We start from the raw sequence: 24,776 nt of genomic DNA on the forward strand, positions 1-24,776 counted from the left end.
GGGAGACAATTCATCTTCGCTAGGACATACATATCAATCGATGCACTTGCAAGCCAAACACCTACTCTAATTTGCAAGAGTCACACTAATAACCGAGTAATCTAAGATTCAACAAAGTATATCCCATGGAAAGAGTTGCATTCAAACTTCAATTGGTCTCCCTTGTGACGGGTTACCATTTGTGGCGGATATTTTGTGAGATAAAATGGTAACAAAATGGGTTAGTGGAGAAAGGGGACCACATGAATAGTGTTGCAGAGAGAGAAAAAGTGAGTACTTTGTGAGGTAAAATGGTATCCGTCACTCTTGAGTGACGGATAGGTGCCGTCACAAACAAGAATTTGTGTTCAAACTTAGGGTAAATATATGGGATTTGCTCCTCTTATTAATGTAGAAAAAGGTACGGTAATTGTTCATCTGCAAAGAATACAGAAACTCAGATGAATCATGATTGGACTCTGAGTGATTGAAAATATTTTTGGGTTGATTTTGTTATACGAGATTACGAGATAATTACTGTGACAAACTTCTGCCAATCAAATATTTCGATCAAAGTCAAAAAGGTAAATTAGTATTATTGATTAATCAAATAAGTGATGCATGATGCTTCAAATTGGAAAGAGCAAGAAGAAAACGGCAGTCTAAGTTAAATCTCCAAAACACTAACAACTTTTATTCCAAACTTCCAACTTCAGTTTTTAACCTTTGCATGATTAATAAATAAAAATAAACTATTTATTTATTCTTTTTATATATTATTTTATTAGGGTGTTACCGAAATTCGGTAACACCCGGTGTCGCTATAACACTCTCCCTTTTTTTTTCTTTTAATTTGAGTGTGTAAATTCTTATTTCAGATGTCCACTTTTCGTCTGAATCTTCAACAAGCATATATGACCATTTTATAGTTAAATGTAATCACAATGATACAATTAGTGTTACTACTTATAATAACTTATTTTTCATAATGGTCACATTTAGCTATAAAATAACTATAAAATCTTGTCTTACGAAGTATTTCTTTAAACCAAAATCGCTCGTTTGAAGCAAAATTGTTAAGATAAGATCTTGCAAAGCGAGTAGTATTTTTGTAATCTTTGGATTTTTTTTTTTATTAGGTAAGAAAACTAAGTTGATCCTTTAGGGTAGACCAACCTATCTCATCCTTTCGAATGAGGGAGCTAAGTTGAAGCCACCGGCTATCAAACCACCTCAAAAGAGTTGAACATGAATGTCTAATAGAAGCCATGAAGCCATGAAGTCAGCAACTTTGTTGGCTTCACGAAAGCCATGTTTAATTATCACTTCATCGAAAAAATGAAGGTCTAATTTCACATCCTTGATAATATTAGAAATTTCCCAATGAATTTGCCAAGTACCTCGAATTGAGTTAATAACACATAAATTATCACCCTCCACAATTAACTTTGAGATTCCTAAGTATTTAGCTGCTAAAATACCTTCTTTTAAAGCGAGAGCTTCCGCAACAAGGATACTATTGGATCCGCACTTTTTTGCTCCCAACAAAACGACTTTACTATTGTGATCTCTTATAGAATATCCTAAAACAGCTTTATTACCTTCTATTCTCGATCCGTCAAAATTTAGCTTTAAAAAATCGTTTCTAGGTTTTTCCTACCAAATTTCTTCCTTACTAGAGTTGTTTATAGCTAACTCTTCTATCTTGGAATTGTTGACTCTTCTAGCTTGGTAAGATGGCACCACTCTTTGGATATGATGGGATATGAATGGAGATGGAGTGTGATGTCGGCCATTATTGGTGGGTTGTCGTCTATCTCCCCCACTCACTCCTTAAGTCAACTACGTAGCTATTAATAGGCCACTCACGTCTTTTAGAGTGGTGCCATCTTGCCAAGCTCTACTAACTTACTACTCCTACTATCTTTTCTGTTAGGCGTTTACTATGTGCTATTTTGACCTTTCTTTAAAAAAAAGGGATTGAGGAAGAAATAGTGAATCACAAATTCTCATTTATAATGGATATATTCGTCACTAACTTATAACGGTTAAATATTACCCCACATGAGTTAGTAAAGATAAGCTATTTGTGATTGTCTAAATTTGTTTTATCTACCGTGTGAGAGATATTTGATCAATGGAGATATCCGTAATAAAATATACTCCCTCCATTATTTTATATATGACGTTTTTGTTTTACAAGGTAAGCTTTTTATTTTCAATTATACAAAAAATATATTCTAGAAAAAATTATGAAAATTATATCATTAGATTCGTCATAAAATTTGCTTTCAAAAGAGTATAAATTTCATATTATTAACTTATATATTTTTAGAGATATTGAAAATAGAAATGTGTGTATAAAAATGTGAGAATGACATATATAAAATAATGGAGGGAGTACTTATTAATAGTCAATTAAGTCATCGTACTTTTTTTTGTTGTATTTGACTTAACTAATATCATAAAATTGTAATTCTTCAATCCAAATTTAAATTAAACTGCCTACTTCATTATTTTGGTTGTCCATATTTAAACTTCTTAGTATTACTTTGTAACTTTTCCTCTTTGATCAGTTTTCTGTGATTATTATTATTTCTAATCCTACATCTTTTCCCAGTTTTTGTATTACACACAACATATTCTTATATTATTAATTGTTGCGCCCATTAAACCATCAAATTTAAAAATGGATGTAGGGAGTAAACTTTAATTTTGCCTCTTATTATAGTCGTATTCATAAGAGCATCTCCAATGGTTGAGTAAAATGATTTGCTTGCAATTTTAAGAATTTGTAAGCTACTAGATCAACCATTGGAGTTGTCCATGTAGATTGGCTTTGCTCAAATAATTTTGAGCTAGTAGCTCCATGAAGCTACTTGTTCAAATAGACCCACAAGAAGAACATAGCCAATAGAAAAATATTGTTTCATTTATAAAGTTTTAATTTTATTTTTAGAAATTAAGAATTGAATAAATAAATATGAGAGTTTGTTAGGCGGGTCTGATCAAGCTAGTAGTAAATTAGCTTCAATCGTTGGAGTAAATTGTAGCTTAAAATTGTTTCAGCTTAAAAAAATAATGTGACAAAAGTAAACTAGTATCAACTAGCTTACCATTAAAGATGTTCTAACATGAGATATCAAATAAATCTATCTATACATTAATTGTAGATCATATACTTAGCTTACTTAAAACTTAAAAGTTCATTAATGTCTTGAATAGCCTTTTTTAGCGTGTACTAATGCAAAGTTGCCAACCATGCATTATTGAGAAGTACATATATGAAACTGGCCTGATTTTGACTTTTTTTAAAAGAAAAAAAAAACTATGTCCTTACACAACGTTAAATATCAATTGGTCTCTCTTGTGACGGGTTACCATTTGTAACGGATATTTTGTGAGATAAAATGGTAACAAAATGGGTTAGTGGAGAAAGGGGACCACATGAATAGTGTTGCAGAGAGAGAAAAAGTGGGTACATTGTGAGGTAAAATGGTATCCGTATTCAGCTTGTGACGGATATGTCATGTCTTCAATGAGAATTTGTGGTTAAATATATAGGGAGCATTTGCTTAGGGAAGGAGAAAAAAAAAAGCATTAGGATATACTTCCTCCATTCAACTCCACTCTACCTATTTCACTTTTGTACACTATTTACAATTGTGTATTCAATTTCGATTTTCTCTCGATACGTAAGTGGAAATATATTCATGTGGGATCTTGTTTGATTCGTCTTTACGAGTACATTAAAAATATCTAACTTTTATAATTTTTGCAAATACGTAGCTAATGATATTTAGCGCGTAAAACACGCATTGACAAACGTGAAAAAAGAAAGTGGTAGAGTGGAGTTGAATGGAGGAAGTAGTTAGAAGTCTTAGAACTTACATACTTCCTCCTATTTTCTAAGATCTTTCATATTTCCTAAAACGATAAATTTACTAAGATCACCTTTCTTATTTGTCTATTATTTGTGATTATAATATAATAACTCATAACCTTACATTCTCTCTCTTACTTTCATTTACACTTACATATTACCATTTACCATTCCACTAAATTCTACCAAAAAAATAAATGTAAAAGTATAAGAAGGGAATTACCATAATTTATTCGAATGTCATCTACAATTATAATTATTACAGTATTATATAAAACTAGTATTGGTGTCCGGCTTCGCCCGGGCTACCTCTACTTACCATTAGTTTTTTTTTTCATTACATAAAATTACTTAAAGTTGCATAACCCATAAATTTATCATTAATATATTTTTCTATGACATATCCTAAAATTACGATAAAATAAATTTTGAGACAAATTCACTATTCCCGCTATTAATATTTTACTCTTATTAATGAAATAATAGTGATAACATTTCACTACTTGCTCGTAATCATTGTTACTTCCATTACTCCCGCCGTAATTATTGTTACTGTCACTACTGCCACATTAATATTGATAACTTCACTACTCCCGCCTAATTATTGTTACTTTCATTATTGCCGCATTAATATTGATTATTTCACTACTCCGGTTGTTCTTTCTACCACTTTCACTAATCTCGCTGATAACATTGTTACTTTTACTATTCAAATGAGTGATTAATATCATATAACTATATCCAATGTTACTACAATTCTTTTCTTTACTGACGAAATTATTTTTACTACTTAGGCATGCAATTTTAAGAGGATTATATATTTATATAAATATATTACATATATGCATTAAATCAAATCGAAAGAATTATGCAATATTATATACTCCCTCCCAGTCAATATATTGTTCCCATTTGATATGGGCACAATACTTAAGGAAAAGTATTAAAATAGGAGTAAAAGAGTTGTGTGGAGTTGGTGATAGGAGAGAGAGATGAATTATTAGTAGTTAAATAAAGAATTGTGGGGCCAAAACATAAAGAAAAGTAGTAAAATAGGAGTAAAAAAGTTGTGTGAGGTTTGGTGATAGGAGAGAAGAATGAATAAAATAAGAGTAAAAGTTTCTAAAAATAGAAAGGGGAACATTAGTTGAATAATCCGTTTCGGAAAAGAGTGAACATTATAGTGACTAGAGCTGGCAAATAATGACACGACACGAAAACACGACACGAACCCGACACGAAATTAACGGGTTTGGGTTGAGACTTAATGACCCATTTATGTAAGTGGGTCGACACGAACACGACACGATATTTAATTGGGTTGGGTTTGGGTTGAGCTCTCTAAACACGAACCCGACACGAAAGACCTGTTTATTAAATTAATCCTAATTTTTCTTGATCCTCCATTAGATAAATATACTTGAAACTTTCCAAATATGGACAAGATACGAAAACACGACACGAACCCGACACGAAATTAACGGGTTAGGGTTGAGGCTCGATGACCCATTTATGTAAGTGGGTCGACTCGAACACGACACGAAATTTAATTGGGTTGGGTTTGGGTTGGAGACTCTGTGACCCGTTTACATGTGACACGAACACGAACCCAACACGACCCGATCTGTTTGCCTGGTCTAATAGTGACTGGGAGGGAGTATTATGTAATCTAACTTGAATTATTTATAACCTATTTATTATATTTTTGTATGTTAAATAATTAACATCTCTATACATCTAATAAACTATAAAGTTTAATAAAATTGCATAGAATTTTTAAATTTAATATATAATTTTATGATGATAATAATTAATACCATAAGTATGCATGTTTATACTAATTAATTATTGTATTTTAATGAAATTGACCATCTTCTAATATTCTATAAATATTTAGGAAAATTACCAAACATCTTAATTAATTATTTTATTTTAAGGAAATTGACCATCTTATTTAATTATTTTATTTTAAGGAAATTGACCATGTTTTAGTCTCTTACAAATGTTTAGGAAAATTATCAAGCTTGTATAAAATTTATTTTTAACCCAAACTATATAATATTTGCATTGAGATCCCTTAATCGGGTCCATCACGGTCTTATTGATTTAAAACTATATAGTATAATTAATTTGTATAACTTTCTTTAATTACATTGAAATCCTGATTTTGGATATAATATATAGTATTGATTATAATACGGCAATAAAAGATCATAAAGGTATAACAAATCTTCTTGCTTACAAATAAGTACTCTCTCTGTTCCGGTCATTTGTTGTCCTTTTGGATATTGGGGTGTCTCAATTCTTTGTTGCCCTTTTCTATTTTAAGAATAAACTTGATGAACAATTTGATCATTCACACTCAATTTGTTCCACTTGTCATTTAGTAACTGACTCTCTCCTCTTTTCTTGATTTTGTGCCAAAACCAAAGGACAAAAATTGATTTTAGGAATGAAGGAATATAAAATATTATATGGTATGCAACCATTCTATAATACATTTTACATTAAAAATCACAATAAATGCGTTATATAAGCATTACTCCATCTTATTCACTAAGTTCTTCCATATTTATTTTTGGGTAAAATTTAGTAGAATGGTGATATATGAATGTAAATGAAAGTAAGAGAGAGAATATAAGGTTATAAGTTATTATAACCATAAATTATAGACAAATAAAAAAAGTGAAATATTTTAGTTAATTTATCGTTTTAGGAAATATGGAAGAACTTAGAGAATAAGATGGAGTACAAAACTATCCACCGTACAAAGATCTTAAGTGATAATTTGTGCTTCTTGCCACCTTAAACTCAAATACAAATAATAGAAATAACACAAATGAAATAATAAAGGTCTAGAAAATCACATGCGTGTTAGTAAGTGGCCCTTTACCCAATCAAAACCACACACATTTAGCATACCATTTGGTCTTCTAAGTGACATCCACCACATTATTACTCCGTATTAATTAATTACACAAAAGAAAGAAGCCTAACATTTATCCTAAATTAGCAAGTCGTAGTGCTTTAAATTTGGTAAATACCAACTTACTTATATCACTTTATTATTATTCATATATATTCATCACCATCTTCTCACAATTTATGTGGCGAGTTATCACTATTTATACCTTAATCGTGAACCAGTTTAATTCAGCTCATATCTTCACAAAATGATTGGGAACAGGGGATACTCGATTCTTGTTCTACTACTCTTCTACTTCATTCTTTCCACAAATTCAGTCACTGCTTCGAGTAAGTTTCATATATTCGTATAAGAATCTAGTATGTCTCAAGTTCGAATCTTCTTTAGCTGTTGTATCGACTTTTATGTCTCATAATCAACCTACAAAATCGATTTTTCATGGTTATATATACTTATTATATCTTTCCTTATAGGAGGCTTGATGACGATCCCACATAAACAAAGCTTACTATCAACGAAATTTCTGCCTCAACAGGTTAGAATTCATCGATTTTCATAGGTTGTTTAATATTACTCCCTCTGTTTCATTCAAAAAATATCGCAGTTCCATATCTCAGCTTCCTCTTTTAAAAAAAGATAGTTAAGCTTAACTATTAATCAAAACGGAGGGAGTAAATAAACTTGAAATGGTAGGCTTTATACAATTTATATTAATTCAATTATAATAAAAAGAGAATTTGTGGCAACTGCAGGAGATAGTTAATTTAGAAGTAAAAGGAAAAAGAGAAGGAAGGATGGATATAGAACTAAATGATTATCCAGGGGCTTCAGCTAATCCAACTCATGATCCCAAGAGCCCAGGAAGCACTGGTTAAATTCAATGAGTCTCCCTTGGCGGGTCACTTTTTGTTATAAATGAAGACGGAGCAAATGTTTCCATTTTAACAGCAAATGTGACCATAGCTGTTATAGCTTAGAAAATGAGTGGTTATATTTCGTCTTAAATCAGTTACATTTACAATGTATCCATTTTAACGACAAATATAACCCGTCTCATTTATCGGTAAAATGGCAACATTTGGCCCTGTCTTCATTTGTGACGAAAAGTATCCGTCACGAATGAGAATTTGTGGATTAAGTTTATGTCGCCTGTTCTTGGGGTTTCTCTTGATTTTTTACCTTTTTTGGGTGTGATTTTTTTTTTTCCGCTTGTGTAGTTAAAGAAGGTAAGCACTTGTGTAGGCAGTATTACACGAGGTATTTTATAAAAGGGTTATGCTAAATACAACCCAATGGGTTATAAAATGGGTTTTTAATAACTATACTTTTACATTAACTAGTTGTTGCACCGCGCCCTATCGGGCGCGGTGCCCCAATTTGGGGAAATTGTACGTGGTACATCTCCAAAAATTATAAGTAGGATTGTTTTCCAGGTTATGTTTGATATGTAGTTATTAGTTTGTACCATTTTACAAATAGAAGTGCTTAAGATAATGAGGGATTAGAACCCTTTTTTTTTAAACCATTGCATAAGCAAAAAAGTGTATAATGCACAAAGGGCCAAGTTCAAAAGCAAGTTTGTATTGCTTTTGAATGGAACACCTAGCTTTGTAAACTGTAAGCATGGGTGTTCCCAAAATATAGTAGTAGTCTTACAGAGAGTTCTTATATAGATACGATCTTATTGTAGTACTTGAAACTGCAGTAGGTGTCTTGCTGCCTTTATGGTGCTGAACTGTCTGCTTTATAGTTTGCATTGTTGTCTTGCACTGGATATGGTGTAGGGTTGTGTGCTGCCTTCTTTGTTGCTGTTCTCTGTTCAGCACCTTCGATTTTGAAGGAGATTAGCCTTGAGACTTGAGATGGTAGCTGTGTATTTCGATGCTTCTGTTTGGGTATGATCAACTCCTTCGCATTGGACTGTTTCTTTCTATTTGTCAGTAGTACTGTGCTGGGTAGTAGTGTTTTGTGGAGGAGCGTTTTTGGTAGGTGTTGGGGCCAATGCGGTAACTACGATCTGTTGCTGAGAAGTTTGTGGGCTTTTGTGTTGTGCATCAGAATTTCCGGTGTCCTCGGAGATTGTTTGCTGAGTCGGTGATTTGGAATTCTCTTCAGCCACGTCAACAACTTTCTTTAGAACCTAGTGCAGCACACATTATTATTCATTGAAAGTGTTGTGTTTGGGCCGACTTCAATTGAGAAAGAGAATGCTTGGAGTCGGTTTTTTACCGGCTCAAATGTCATCACATCTCCCTGTTAATTTGATTTTATTTATTAGTATGCACCATGTACGAAAGTTGTTTTGGTTACTCGTTATGTACATCGTTCTTGCTTTATTTTATTTTTTTTGGTACTGTCCTATTTCTCTAAAAAGACTATAAATAAAGTGTAAAGACATACCGAATGTTTCATCTTGAATATATCTGGTGCGAGCATGTGAAAGATCTTTTCTGCATCTGCGGTGAATGTTGTTATTGGTAATATGCCAGTTCCATCGGAGACCTCACAGTTGAATGTCACCCTGCATGTACATAATAACTTGTCAATGAAATGTCGAACACTAATTCAAGATAGGAGGATTAGAATGTCCGGTTCACGTTCCATTAAAAGATTACCATATTTCATGGGAAAGAAGATCATTAATTTAATTACTCAATGTTTTGAACCACAAAATATATTATCTAACAAGTAATCATCGAGGATTAGAGATAGGCTGAAGCCAATGTTCGATCTGTTTTAATGTGTCTGTTTTTTCAGTTATGTGCATATATACATCTGAGAAGGGCTAGTACCTAGGGGTAGATCTGGTTCCTGACTTTGAACAGTTTAAGCAAGATAATGAATTTCCGTCTGCAATGTTCGTACACTTTCCGCAGGTTGAACAGCCTAGGTATGCATTGACTTTCTCAAAGTTAGCTTCAGGAATTGTTACCTGCAGGGTATACCTTTCATCTTGTAGGGTGGGGTGTGCCTGCATTTGCATAGGATACAAACGAAGGCCAATCAAATATTACAAACATGATAGAATGTAGTTTAGAATATCTGCTATGGGGTTTTGAAATAATCTAGTTTAGAATATCTGTTGCAGGGCGACATTTGGGGTTAGGATTTGCACAAAGAAGAAAAGAGAGATAATAGACCAACTACAGTTTACAAAGAAGAGAAGAGAGTTTGAAAATGAGCAGATTCTATCCCTATAATTGTCTCTTTCTCAATAGGGAGATGAAGTTATCTACCCTCATCACTGAAAAACTATTATAGTAGATGCTGATGCAGGTTATTACAAGCAAAATATCATATCTTTTGTTGGAGGGCTCGACCTATGTGGGGGACCGTATGATGATCATGATATTATCTGTACATGACATTGGAAACAGTTCAAAATGATGACTATTTTTACTGTAATTATTCTGTTCTTCTCTTGACTAAGAAAATGAGCAAAGGACACAACTGAAGAAGAAAGGAGATGACTATGGAGAAGGAGAAGCAAAAGAAGGGAGAAGAAAAAAGGGGTTGAATGAGTCGTCATTAATAACTAAGATGACAAGAAAGTAATAAGAATAAAAGGCAGAAAGAGAAAGGGTTTAGTATTAATTAGAATGAGACGACTACAAGTCTACAACAGGCAAACTCAGGATTCAGCCGTTACAGTAACACATTCACAATACCCAGATATTTAAAAAGCAATAATAGTTCCCTTTTGTCTTAATCGCATGTAAAAGCAATCACATTGGTACTCATCATGTTGTTTCTACTTTCATCAGCTCAACCAAAAACGCATAGATAAATTGACCCTAGTGAACACCAAATAACAGTATTTAACCAAACAGTATGTGTCAAGAATATTGTATGATATTGGCTCTATCTTTTGGTTATATTGTTCCTATTTACTCTCCATAATTAGAGCTACTAAATCTTCTTGTTATCCTAACATATTATTGTAATCTTTGATTGTAATCTTGTAGTACTATATATACTCTTGTAATTACTTTTGTTAATACACACAAAATTCATTCAATCTCATAGTATGAAGCCTAAAGGGGCTATAAAACTTAGCTTAAGCTTGATCAGAGGTACAAATAGCTAGACGAGGGAGGAGCAAGTTAATTATTCCCCTCATAAATAGCTTATTTCCGCATTTCAACATTCCTCAACCACTACGCAGCTCCTTTTTCTAGTTCATTTGAGCTCTATTACTCCCATTAATAACTATCTCCAACCCAATGACTACATTACACCATCAAATTGACAAGTTTTTGACAAAAGATCAAAACTTTAGACATGGGTCTTCATTATAATCACATAAAAATCACTAAAAACATAAAAATCAATTAAAAGTGTCAAATAACAAGCATAATTTACAAATCAAAACAAATTGAAGGTGGGCCGATCGAACATAACCCAATACAATACCAGACACATCAAATTACATGAACTAATTAAATCAAACAAAAAGATGAATCATGGTGAATAAATTTCAGTAAAATGGTAATTGAATTAGAGAAAAAGATGTATACTTGACTCTCATACGAGCAAGACGATCAACAACGGAAGTGCTTTTCTCAAGCTTGGGTTATTTTGTTCCAAAAGCGTAACTTGAAAGTGGATGGACTGTTACTACGATGATGAGTTAGCCACCATTGTTGTTGCTTTCTTCTCTTTGTGGCGCGCCAATGGAGAGATGTATTACAAGTATTAAACTTGAGTTAGTATCAAATGGTCATGTAGAATATTGAAGGTCGTATTTCCTTTTTGCCTTTATAGTGACAACTAAACTAATTCCTTTGCTAGCTTTGGCGAAAAGCATGAGAACAAAGTGGAAAAGTACTCTGTATATATAATTTAAGTTCCTCACTTATTAGTCATCTTCCTAATAATTGGAACTTTCGCTATTGTTTTGCGCTTATGGGAAAGTTAATGGCTGATGGGTCTGAGACTCGATAATAAAAAGGTTACTTCTGATATCGCGTGCAATAACAGTCGTTAAATAGACGACCTGTATAAGCAGTAGGCTATGGCTCATTGGCTCATTGCATTAGCCGAGCTCAACTAAGTATGGTATTTGACCAAGTCCATCATAATAGGTTATCTACTCTGCAATTCGAGATACGAGACATTTAAATTGACTATTAAGAGGGAGTAATTGAGCTGTTAACTGATATTTAAAACGACACAATAAATTTGACCTCACTAATAACTGCTAACTTATAACTATGACTGAGAGGCCGTGGTAAATAGGGAATAGAGAGGATTTGGAACAGACGTTAAGAGAATTGCAGGTCAAGATCGTACCTTTACGACTTGCTTCTGACTTCCGTGCCCTCATTTCTCCCCATACCTTCCTCCACTCCTCATGCTCCTATGACATAAGCGATGAATGAAGCCATATCCAGCTCAATTGCGCCACCTTGAGCCATAGAACCACAGAGGGTTTGACTGACTTCTTTAGCCCTTTTTCTCATTCCCTCGCCTTCCTCAGAACCCATCAGCTTCTTCTTCACATTCTCCAGGATGTCTGAGGTTATAGTCTGCTACCCTGATTCTTGTATTGGTTTTACTCTTTATTTTATTTTATTTTATTTTATTACTTCCTTTAAGCTTCTGATAAATGTGATTTCCCGTATCAAGATACAACCGGGCTCTTAATCAGTGCGTGATAATTCGCTGTAATAATAATTACAACATATAGGGGATACAACAGACCAAATCACTGTGTAATAATGTTTAAGGAGAAGACGAAGGTGCAGGGAGAAAGGGGAACATAGAAGAACGAAGGAAAGATGGAAACTTGGAAATATCCCAGTAAGGTTATGCACAAATGAGGGATGATCTAGACTTTACCACTGCTAGTTTTTAATAAATCTCAAATTAAACACGAGATTTTTAAACATAGAAGCTATAATATAATTGCACACACAACCTACTCCCATTAAAGGTCCGCACTCAAACAAATTAAAAACATATATTTTTAAACCCCAAAACCCAAGTAACTAAACCAGTTTATCCATGAAAAAGATGCAACGGGTAATGAAACCCTACCTGCTACATAATAGCTGCAAATTCGTCTCCAAACTAAGCTGTGACCTGAGCTGAAAACGAGCCATAAGAGTGTCCCTAACACCAGTTCGCAACCAAAAGCAAAATCCAGTTACTAAATTCACATATAAACCAAAACAGACAGTGCACCTTAAATGAGTGCATAGAGGGAGACAAGATACTTACTTGCAAAGTCATAACGACCTTAGTGTTCATCTCCCAAGCTTTACACAACAAACGAAGTGCTGTAGCATAGAAGACCCTGCAGATAAGGTGTATCATTGAGACCCAAAAATAACTTTCAAATGTATATCAAAGAGATAGAATTCCTTGTTCAATGTTAGATATAAAGGATTTTCTGAAAGTAGACAGAAACTATTACATCTTCTAATGATAATCTGGGTCACAAATTCAGCAACGTGGCAAAATTCAGAAAGCGTTTGTGACAAATTATCAGAGACGACTACCAAATCGAAGACTAAAAAAGTGTCAATTTGTGTTATACCATCATATTCCAAAACTAAGGAACAATAAGTCTTTAGTTTCATAGGAAACGTAGATTTATACAAAGAACTTCAGAGTCCATGCCCTTTATTCTTACCCCTAAGAGTCTCCTAATGGAGCACGAGCTTGCACTTGACACTTCCATGCCTCACCATCTAGTGGATATGCCTCCATGGCGTACATACTGGTTTACAAAAGCTCGACAAAGTCGGCAATTGCAGTGTTAAGTTCTCGTTGAAAAGCATATGTTGTGCCTCTTCCGATTAGCTCGTTTGGTTAGTTTGCATCCTCCTTCAGTACCTGCCACCAGCCACCAGCCACTAGCCACCAGAACCATGAATATTAGCCAATATTTTTGTCATAATATACAAAAACATTACCGCAGTTTCTAAAAAGATCCTGCAAATAAAGGGAGGGGTGGTTGGATATTCACAAATTATGCACAGTCAGACATGCATACAATACAATTTTCAAAATGTCAGATTTATTGTTGAAACCACGTATTTCCAAAGTATCATTTGCATAAAGTTGTACATATAAATATATAATATATACCCGGATTATATAAATATGAGAAATTGATATTATTTGACCATCGAAATTTAAGGTACTCTGCAAATTTCCTTTCCACTTTCGACACGTATGGTGGAGAATAATCATGAGAGTCTTAGATTAGAGGTATAACTGGTAAATTAAAACCTTTTTTTTTGTAATCAGGCAGTGGAGTTTGACAACTTCGGCTATTTCATCATCCTTCTCTCCTTTTCCTGTGAAAATTACACTTCCTATCAGCTCTTTTTGGAGCATTGTTGCCTGCAATATCTACATTTCATAGAGGTGTGTTAAACCAAACAAGAGAAAGAAGGGCAATAAATCGCTTTGGTCTAGAACTCATATTTGGATCAATATTAAACCCAAGCATATAGAAAAACTCGAAAAATGAAACCCAAACACAGAGACCATTTGAGTCCATAGTGTCCACATCATCACTTTTTATTTTTTTCCAATTTTTATATGAAACCGCTAAGAAACCTAGCGGCTTCACTTAGTTTTTTTTTAATATATAAAAGGCAAAACCGCTAGGAATCTTAGCGGCTTACCATATCAGTACGGTCATTTTGTAGAATAGCTAATGGAAGTTGTTGAAAATTGTTGTAAACTTTGTAACAAGCCGCTGAAGTTCTCAGCGGCCTTGCTCTTCATTTTTTTTTTTTTTTCTAAAATAAAACAAATACAAATATTTGGACGATGACATTTTGTAAAGCCGCTAAGTTTCTTAGCGGTTTTATATAAAAATTAGAAAAAAATAAAAAGTGATGACGTGGACACTATAGACCCAAATAGTTCCAAATAGTTTCAAGTGAACCCTTATTATCTAATTATTTTGCTAATTAACACTCATTAACCAAAAAATTCAATTTGCCATACTCAAAAGCAACCCAACTTCTCTTATAACTAAATTATAAGGAAAAACATCATTGAAAAGCAAAAACAACATCATTCGGCTGAAATTTACAATCTTTAAGCATACACCTTGACATGGAGGCCATAACAATGAGGTAAATATTGCACAAATGATGAGAAAAACCGCAGAAAACAACATCATTCGGCTGAAATTTACAATCTTTAAGCATACACCTTGACATGGAGGCCATAACAATGAGGTAAATATTGCACAAATGATGAAAAAAATCGCAGAAAAATAGTGAAAAAATATAGTCATTTACCGGCCCCTAATAAAAAAAATATACCAATCCATGATAAAAACACCAAAATAACCCAGAAACTGAAAATGGAATAATAATGGTTACTCTTTTGAGCCCTAAATTATTGCATGCAGTCAATTTATAAACCTAAAAAAACCCAAATTATTGCATGCAATCAATTTAAACCCAAAAAACTAAACCCTAACTTATTTAAATTAATAATTCACAATAAAGAATTCACAATCAATAACAACAGATAGGAAGAGAATCACCCGAAACAACAGAGCAACTCACCTGCTACGTGTTCCTACGGATTCAATTCTTGATCGCCATTGTTGTTAATTTGGCTTGATTTGATTTGATGAGTGAATTGCATACATGAAAAATATATGAGAGAGACAGAAGAGAGACGGAGTTTGTGAAGAACATCGCATCAGAGAAAAAGAAAGAGGAAGGGAGAAGAAGGGGAAAACAACTACGGAGTACAATCATAACCATAATAGCCAGGGGTAAAATAGGGAAAATTGGAAAAAGTTACTGTTGTGGGAACAGTAACCTATCTTTGTGACTTGTGATTTGAATCTACATTTTACACAATTTTAAAGCTTAAAAGTTAGGATCGAAGACGAAAGGTAAAATTGGCGCGCACTTAAGTTGTTACAATATAGGGGAGGGGGATTGAACTTGTGACCTTTGTCCACAAAACCTCCGTCTTAACCATAGACTTTTAAGAAAAGAGGTAAAAAGGAGGGCACAGTGGGTATTATTAAATGGGTTTAGGTGAGTTAAATAATTATGTAAATATGAGAAGGGTATAGATTATAGGCATTTTAAAACCCTTAATTGTATAGTTTGTATAACAGAAGCGTGGAATATAATACAATGTTACTAATTTTTGTTACATATAATTGGTCATTTGTAATTATTACAATTAGTTTTAGGCCATTAGCTTAGGGATGTGTATTGAAATCTGTTTTTTTTTTTTTTTTTTTTTGTTTTTCTCATTTGTACCCTCGTGTTTTTACGTTTTCTCACTTGTACCCTCACCTATTTTTAATCCCCACATATACCCCTGTATTTTCTCACTTTTTCTCAATTGTAACCTTACAAGAAATTTCTGTCAATTAAACCGTTAGTTTTAACGGTTGTGCAAATTTGGATATTAAATTCATATACAGAAATCAGAGTAGTTCCATTTCCAATATCACAACTAGCAACTGGAACACAATAGGAAGGCATAGACCACTCTTGATTCAAACATCAACTTTATAATTGGGATGAATCTCAACTTTCCCAATTCAATACCACTCCAAATTTTAGCAGAGAAAAACATCCAATTTCACGCTATGATTGAGCTAAATAAGCCGCTAAGTTGGCTCGACATTTTCAAAAAGACTCGAAATAGCAAAATTCAAGTTATAACAACCCGGAAGCCGAAATCAAATTCAACATAGGACGGCCTTATCCGACGATTAATTCAAATAGATAAGTAGTAGGAGGACCTTGAATTTGATTAGAAATTCGAATGCAATTTAAAACTTAGCTACCAGAAAATTGCCCCAAATTTGTAATATAGTGGAACATAATGAACCCAGAAATTCGTCCAATTTAAACTTCAAAAAACTCCGGATATTTCATTGAAAATGGTCTCACATCACTCAAATATGGTATGGTGTAAAGATTGGAGAAGTTGGTACACTAGTTATGGTGGATAATTGGTTGTTGCGTGGTTCTAATTAGGGGCATGTGGTATTAGATATAGAGGATGAAGGAAGGAGATGAAGTGGTGTCATGGTAGAGACTAGAGAATGAAGATGACTGATAGAAAAACTGACGGACAAAATGACGGAAAAAAGATTGTAAGGTTATGTTTGAGAATAATTGAGAAGTAGAGGGGTATAGATGGGGATTACAGAAATACAGGGGTATAACTAAGAAAACGCAAAAACACAAGGGTACAAATGAGAAAAACCCTTTTTTTTGTTATTTTTTTGTTATTTTTTATTAGGTAAGAAAACTAGGTTGATCCTCTACGGTAGGACCAACCTATCTCATCCTTTCGAATGAGGGAGGTAAGTTGAAGCCACCGGCTATCAAACCACCTCGAAAGAGTTGGACATGAATGTCCAATAGAAGCCATGAAGTCAGCAACCTTGTTGGCTTCACGAAAGCCATGTTTAATTATCACTTCATCGAAAAAATGAAGGTCTAATTTCACATCCTTGATAATACTAGAAATTTCCCAATGAATTTGCCAAGTACCTCGAATTGAGTTAATCACACATAAATTATCACCCTCCACAATTAACTTTGAGATTCCTAAGTATTTAGCTGCTAAAATACCTTCTTTTAAAGCGAGAGCTTCCGCAACAAGGATACTATTGGATCCGCACTTTTTTGCTCCCAACAAAACGACTTTACCATTGTGATCTCTTATAGAATATCCTAAAGCATCATTGTACAGCATTTTAAGCATATTTATTTAAGTTGAATGAATGATTGTCATTTATTTAAAAGTATTTATCTTGTTGTACCTAGTATGGCCTAGTTAATTTTAATCGTTATTGCCCGAAATGAATGGGAATATCGATTTGTTTGTAATTAAATACGATCTCGTATCGTCGGTTAGTAATTAATTAATAGTTTTATTTATTTTATTAACTAATGTATAATATGAATAGCTATGTAATTCAATTGTAATAGTTATTTTTACCAGCGTTTCCAAAAGACGGATTACATCGAGACGGAGTCTATTTTTGGAAGGTGTTCCAAATCCCACAAGGAAGAGCCACTTTTGGAATGAAGAGGCAAGGGACCAAGGAGTTGGTTTCCGAAATGTAATAGACTAGTTTTATTAATTAGGAGGCCATACTAGGATTTATTCATATGCTTACATGTTTGTTTATTTTAATTTCGCGCATGCCAAAATCGCCATTCACATGCATTTTATTTTCGCGGTTGTCAATTCATGTCATTTACATTCACCGAATTAATTCACTTATAAGGAATTTATGACTAAATTGACAAGATCTCTCACATAACTAAAATTGAGATTAGCCTTACCAATTAGTAACACCTATGAATCTCTTGTTCATTAGAGCCACGCTCGCCCAAGCGGGGTGTTCTCTTTTTACCTTGGGTAAGTAGGGTGGTAAACGGTTATCACACGCTAAAATTGGTTGGACTCAACGGGATATAAGACGGTCTTGTGTTCCGGGGCTAGTAGATGGATTTAAGGAAATTCGTCGACCAAGAGTTCTAGAGGTAGAATTAGTCAACGTGACTTACCGAATTTACACAATTATGGGATGTTTCGCCCAAGGGATGCTCATTTTTATTTAATATTTGGGTCTTGGAATCATTTATATAATTTAGTGGGAGATCATTATATAAATGCTAAAACTTGCTAAACATGTTTTTACAAGTAATTTTTAAAACAATGAATGTTAATTTTTCCTTTTTATTGTAGCATTTTAATTCGCAATGGCAACTTCATCAACTCCATCGACTACTTCACTAGGCAAAGATTCATGGCTAAGGTCCGTAATGGACAAATCTATTTTAAAAGATGACGGTAGTAACTTTCTTGAATGGGAATCCAACATCAAAAGTGTCGCGTTGTCCGACAATGTGCTCACCTACTTGACCGATGCTCCTCCTATCGAGCCCGGCGCAAGAGCTTCATCGGCGGTGCGGACCGCCTATGATGACTATGTGAGGATGTTGAATGATATCAAGAATGTGTTGATATGGTCAATATCCCCAAAGCTCAAGCTATCATGCATTTCTTTAAATGCGTACGAGATTTTCACTCGTATGATCACTATGTTTTCACAAACACCAAAAGTCCGTCAATACGATGCGGCGGCACGCTTCTTTGAAGCTAAACTTGAGAGGGGCCAAAATGGTCGAATATGTTGACATCCTAGAGCGTCTAGGGTGTAAGATTCCTAAGACTCTTGTGGTGGATCGTATCCTCCACTCACTCCCCACCAAGTTTGCCCACTTTAGGGTAAACTACAACATGAATGACATGGATAAGAGTTACCATGAAATTCATGCACTCCTCACCCAAGCGGAGAGGGATATGGAAGCTAGTGGGAGTGAAAAGGGAGATGTTTTAACCATGAAGTTAAAGAACATGTCCCTTGGAGTCAAGAAAGGAAAAGGGAAAGAAAAGTCCCAATTCAAGAAATCGTCAAAGAAACATGACAAGGGAAAGGGGAAGGCCGTTGAAAATGGCAATCCCAAGGCAAAAAGTGTCAAGCTCTCCAAGGCCGAATGTTTCCATTGTAATGGGAAGGGGCATTATAGGAGGAGTTGTCCCCTAGGTAGCACCAAAACGGACACGGACACGACACGGACACGGACACGTGGCACGACATCCCTTGAAATTTAGGACATGGGACACGTTATTTAATTTAATAAAATATATATTTTATAATTATAAACGTTCGATTTTATTTTTATAAAAGTATTTGATATTAAATTTAAATAAGTGAAGCTAAAACTTGCCTTGATTATAACTCATTTTCATTTACTATCCAAACGAATCTTTTAATCAATCTCTTTCGATAGCTCATTTCACGCTTAAAGAACATCATTCACCCCAAATGATGTCCAAATGTCATGGACACGCGTCGGACACGGCCGAAATACCATGGACACGCGTCGGACACGTGCCCGAATAAATGTAGAAAGTTAGACACGGCTTTATAGGTGTCCGACACGTTTCGACGTGTGTCCGAGGAGTGTCGGTGTCGGACACGGTGTCGGACACGGGACGGCTGATTAGGAGAAGTGTCCGTGCTACCTAGGCTGTTCCAAATACTTGGAGGATCTCAAGGAAGGGCGTGTGACGCCTATTGGTATGATTTCCTCTCTCTATGTGATAGACGTTAATTATGCTTGTACTTCCACTTGGGTACTTGATACCGGATGTGGCTCTCACCTTTGTAATCATTTGCAGGGTTTAAGGGACGTGTAAGTACTAGCAAAAGGTGATGTGGATCTCCGCATGGGCAATGGAGCTAGAGTAGCCGCCGTTTCCGTGGGGATCTATGTGCTCACTTTAGCTACTGGTATAGAGTTGTATTTAAATAAGTGTTATTTTGTACCAACTTTAACTAAGAACGTCATCTCCATTTCCGCGTTAGACGCGGAAGGCTTTTGTTTTATGATTAAGGACAAGTGTTGTACTTTTTCTTTTAATGATGTGGTTTATGGCAAGGCCATTTCAATTGGAGGCATTTATGTTTTAAATGATGTTAATGACGTTTATCATGTGGAAACTAAAAAGCTCAAAACGGGTGATCCAAATGAATCCTACCTTTGGCATTGTCGTTTAGGCCACATAAACGAAAGACGCATTAAGAGACTTGCTTCATCAAAAGTGCTTAAACCATTTGGTTTCGAATCTTATGGTACATGTGAGTCTTGCCTTCTAGGCAAGATGACTCGTGCACCTTTTGCGGGAAAAGGGACACGAGCTAGTGAGGTTTTGGCTCTCATACATACGGATGTGTGTGGACCATTAACCATCACCGCTAGAGGAGGTTTTCACTACTTCATTACTTTTACTGATGACTTAAGTAGATATGGGTATGTCTACTTAATGAAGAACAAGAGTGAAGCCTTTGACAAGTTCAAAGAGTTCCAAAATGAAGTAGAGAACCAATTGGATAAAAAGATTAAGACCCTACGGTCCGACCGTGGTGGTGAGTATCTAAATATTGAATTTGATTCACACCTAAAAGATTGTGGTATAGTATCACAATGGACTCCTCGTGGCACACCACAATTAAATGGTGTGGCCGAAAGGAGAAACCAAACTTTACTTGATATGGTTCGGTCTATGATGAGTCTAACTGAGCTTCCTAGTTCATTTTGGGGTTTTGCCCTCTTGTCTGCAGTATTTTCACTAAATCGAAGCCCAACTAAAGCGGCCGATAAGACTCCATATGAGATATGGACAGGGAAAGTCCCTCATTTGTCATTCATGCGTATTTGGGGTTGCGAAGTGTACGTTAAGATCAAGTCTGACAATAAGCTTGTACCCAGGTCTGACAAATGTCTTTTTGTAGGATATCCAAGGGAAACATGTGGCTATTACTTCTACAATAAACACGAGAACAAAGTGTTTGTGGCTCGTGATGCTGTCTTCCTAGAAAAGGAGTTTATTTCTAGCAGACAGAGTGGGAGAAAATTTGAACTTGAAGAAGTTCGAGAGCCACAAACCGAGAATGAGGTAGAGGAGAACATGGAGGATAGCATTCCCTCTTCCTCTGAAACGGTAATTGTTCCTAGAAATTCAAGTAGATATGGGTATGTCTACTTAATGAAGAACAAGAGTGAAGCCTTTGACAAGTTCAAAGAGTTCCAAAATGAAGTAGAGAACCAATTGGATAAAAAGATTAAGACCCTACGGTCCGACCGTGGTGGTGAGTATCTAAATATTGAATTTGATTCACACCTAAAAGATTGGGGTATAGTATCACAATGGACTCCTCCTGGCACACCACAATTAAATGGTGTGGCCGAAAGGAGAAACCGAACTTTACTTGATATGGTTCGGTCTATGATGAGTCTAACTGAGCTTCCTAGTTCATTTTGGGGTTTTGCCCTCTTGTCTGCAGTATTTTCACTAAATCGAAGCCCGACTAAAGCGGCCGATAAGACTCCATATGAGATATGGACAGGGAAAGTCCCTCATTTGTCATTCATACGTATTTGGGGTTGCGAAGCGTACGTTGAAGATCAAGTCGACAATAAGCTTGCACCAGTGTCCGACAAATGTCTTTTTGTAGGATATCCAAGGGAAACACGTGGCTATTACTTCTACAATACACACGAGAACAAAGTGTTTGTGGCTCGTGATGTTGTCTTCCTAGAAAAGGAGTTTATTTCTAGGAGACAGAGTGGGAGAAAATTTGAACTTGAAGAAGTTCGAGAGCCACAAACCGAGAATGAGGTAGAGGAGAACGTGGAGGATAGCATTCCCTCTTCCTCAGAAACGGTAATTGTTCCTAGAAAGTCAAGTAGGATTTCTAATCCACCTGACCGTTACCTTGGTAACATCGAAGAGGATGGTGTTTTGTTACTTTTTGAAAGTGATGAACCCACTACCTACAAATCGGCCATGTCTAGTCCCGACTCCTCGCTTTGGCTAGAAGCCATGCGGTCTGAAATGGATTCCATGTACGAGAACCAAGTATGGGACTTGGTGGATTTACCTGAGGGAGTGCGACCTCTTCAGTGTAAATGGATATATAAAATTAAGCTCGGCGTGGATAAACATGTAGATGTTTACAAAGCTAGATTGGTGGTAAAAGGTTTCACCCAAGTTCATGGTTTACACTATGACTAAACCTTCGCTCCAGTCGCTATGCTTAGGTCCATTAGGATAATCTTAGCGGTTGCCGCATTTCATGATTATGAGATTTGGCAAATGGATGTCAAAACCGCCTTCTTGAATGGGATTCTAGAAGAAGAGGTGTACATGATACAACCTGAAGGTTTTGTGGATACATCTAACCCTAAGAAGGTGTGTAAGCTCAAGAAGTTCATTTATGGTCTTAAGCAAGCATCTAGGAGGTGGAATCATCGCTTTGATCATGTTATTAAACAATACGGTTTCACTAGAAGTGTGGAAGAACCGTGTTTATACATGAAGTTTAGTGGGAGTAAGGTTGCGTTCCTTGTCCTATATGTGGATGACATATTGCTCATTGGGAATGATGTTCCATCACTCACTTCCGTTAAGGAGTGGCTAGAGAAACACTTCCAAATGAAGGACTTGGGAGAGGCACAACGAATCTTGGGTATCCGGATCTATAGGGATAGGTCCAAGAGGATACTGGCATTGAGTCAAAAAGCTTATATTGACAAAGTTCTTGACCGGTTCAATATGAAAGACTCTAAGAGAGGTTTTCTACCTATGGGCTAAGGGATCACTTTGAGCAAGTCACAGTCTCCCTCCACCCCTAAGGAAATTGAACACATGAAGACCGTCCCTTATGCTTCCGCTGTTGGGTCTATCATGTATGCTATGATTTGCACTCGTCCCGACGTTGCGTATGCCTTGAGCATGACAAGTCGTTATCAAGCCAAGCCTGGTGAGAGTCACTGGATAGCCATAAAGAACATCCTTAAGTACTTGAGAAGGACTAAGGATTCGTTCTTAGTGTTTAGAGGAGAAACTGAGTTGCGTGTAAGAGGTTACACGGACGCAAGTTTCCAAACTGATCGGGATGACATGAAATCCCAATCCGGCTATGTGTTTATGCTAAATGGAGGAGCTGTTTGCTGGAAGAGCTTCAAGCAAAGTGTTACTGCGGATTCTACAACAGAGGTTGAGTACCTTGCGGTGTCGAGGTCGCGAAGGAAGTCGCTTTGGATTACGCAATTCATGGAGGGACTAGGAGTAGTCCATTCCGCCAAAGATCCTATCACTCTATATTGTGATAATAGTGGAGCTATTTTTCAAGCCAAAGAGCCTAAGTCTAGTAACAAATCTAGACACATTGAAAGGAAATACCATGTAATTAGAGATTATGTGGAAAGGAAGGAAATTGACATTTGTATGGTTGGGACAGATGATAATATTGATGATCCTTTAACCAAGCCTTTATCAAAGGCTAAGCATGATGGTCATGTCGTCGCTATGGGATTGAGACGAGTACCAGATTTTCTCTAGATTATGAATATGTAATAATTGGATAGTGTATCTCTTATTATATATATGATAATCACATTCATTGTTTTCGCATTCATTTCTTTTATGAATCTTTTATTTAGTGTGACTAAATTTTTAATACCTTGTTTATCTGAATAGGTTGTGGAGACAATGTTGAACACTATTCAAGTGAATAAGATGAACATTGTATTTTGTCCCTAGTCACTTAAAGAGGTGACGTCTCGGAGTGACTAGATTGTAAGTTGATTGATGGTTGTTCAACACCATAAGGTCATATGTGATGACTGGTCGATTACATAGGCAGAGTGTGTGACACTTTGCCGGACAGTGACCATTTAGAGAGTCCCTAAGTTCTATTATAGACGCCTCGTCGTGGCGGGGATCTCTAAGATGTTCTAATGAGTCGATTCTTTTGACTGGAGACTATTATCTGAGCAGGTGCAGTTTCCGAGTGACTTTGGTTTTTTCCTAGGTCATGCTTTGAAAGGAGGCCAAAAGGGCATTTACTAGGCCATGGTGAGCTATATTGTGCAATAGGATAAATAGGGTATACAGGAATTGTCCACCCACGTTGGGTAACTATATCTCAAGGCCACTCGAGGAGTAAATGACTACAAATGCGTGGCCACGCTTAGAAGTAATCTGTGAGAGATTTTTCCGGTCAGGTAGTCACACTCCCGATCGAGAAAACCACTCGCGATGTGTTCATGTGCAAGTGCGACCTGAAAGACACCTTGCATTGAGTGGGAGATTAAAACGGACAAGAGAATTGGTAGCGCACACCTTGTGTCGGACAAGTGGGAGATTGTTGGAGTTAGTGTCCTCCACAATAGTGCGTTAACATATTAAATCTCATTAATGGAATTGTGGACAGCGGGGGCCCACGGGGGCGCTTGGGAGAGAGGAGAACAAGCGTTTGCATTTTTGTTGGAGTCGCCACCAATTTTTTATGGGAAATTGGAACCGTTCGAATACCTCGTGTCATGTCAAGACACAAAGTAGAGACATGAACACTAAGAAATCGTTACCCTTAGCATTCTATGTCTA

The 24,776-nt window shown here is 35.7% G+C and overlaps 2 long non-coding RNA genes across 10 annotated transcripts; one reads left to right on the forward strand and one right to left on the reverse strand.

Annotated features, from left to right (window-relative positions):
- The first annotated feature begins 6,802 nt into the window (after positions 1-6,802).
- LOC141597105 (uncharacterized) lies at positions 6,803-9,243 on the forward strand. Its single transcript, XR_012522692.1, has 3 exons — positions 6,803-7,117; positions 7,262-7,323; positions 7,541-9,243. It is a non-coding gene; the product is annotated as an uncharacterized LOC141597105 (long non-coding RNA).
- Positions 8,274-15,593, reverse strand: LOC141597106 (uncharacterized). Of its 9 annotated transcripts, none has more exons than XR_012522699.1 (10): positions 15,329-15,593; positions 14,028-14,150; positions 13,426-13,648; positions 13,011-13,086; positions 12,828-12,902; positions 12,081-12,147; positions 11,306-11,441; positions 9,581-9,759; positions 9,189-9,309; positions 8,274-9,041 (listed from the first exon to the last, which is right to left on the reverse strand). It is a non-coding gene; the product is annotated as an uncharacterized LOC141597106 (long non-coding RNA). The 9 variants fall into 9 exon arrangements; XR_012522698.1 differs by having other exon boundaries at positions 11,306-11,446; XR_012522695.1 differs by having other exon boundaries at positions 11,306-11,446; positions 12,081-12,389.
- Between the last annotated feature and the right edge of the window lie 9,183 nt (positions 15,594-24,776).

Source organism: Silene latifolia, chromosome 8, assembly GCF_048544455.1.
Source record: "Silene latifolia isolate original U9 population chromosome 8, ASM4854445v1, whole genome shotgun sequence".
NCBI classification, from domain to species: domain Eukaryota; kingdom Viridiplantae; phylum Streptophyta; class Magnoliopsida; order Caryophyllales; family Caryophyllaceae; genus Silene; species Silene latifolia.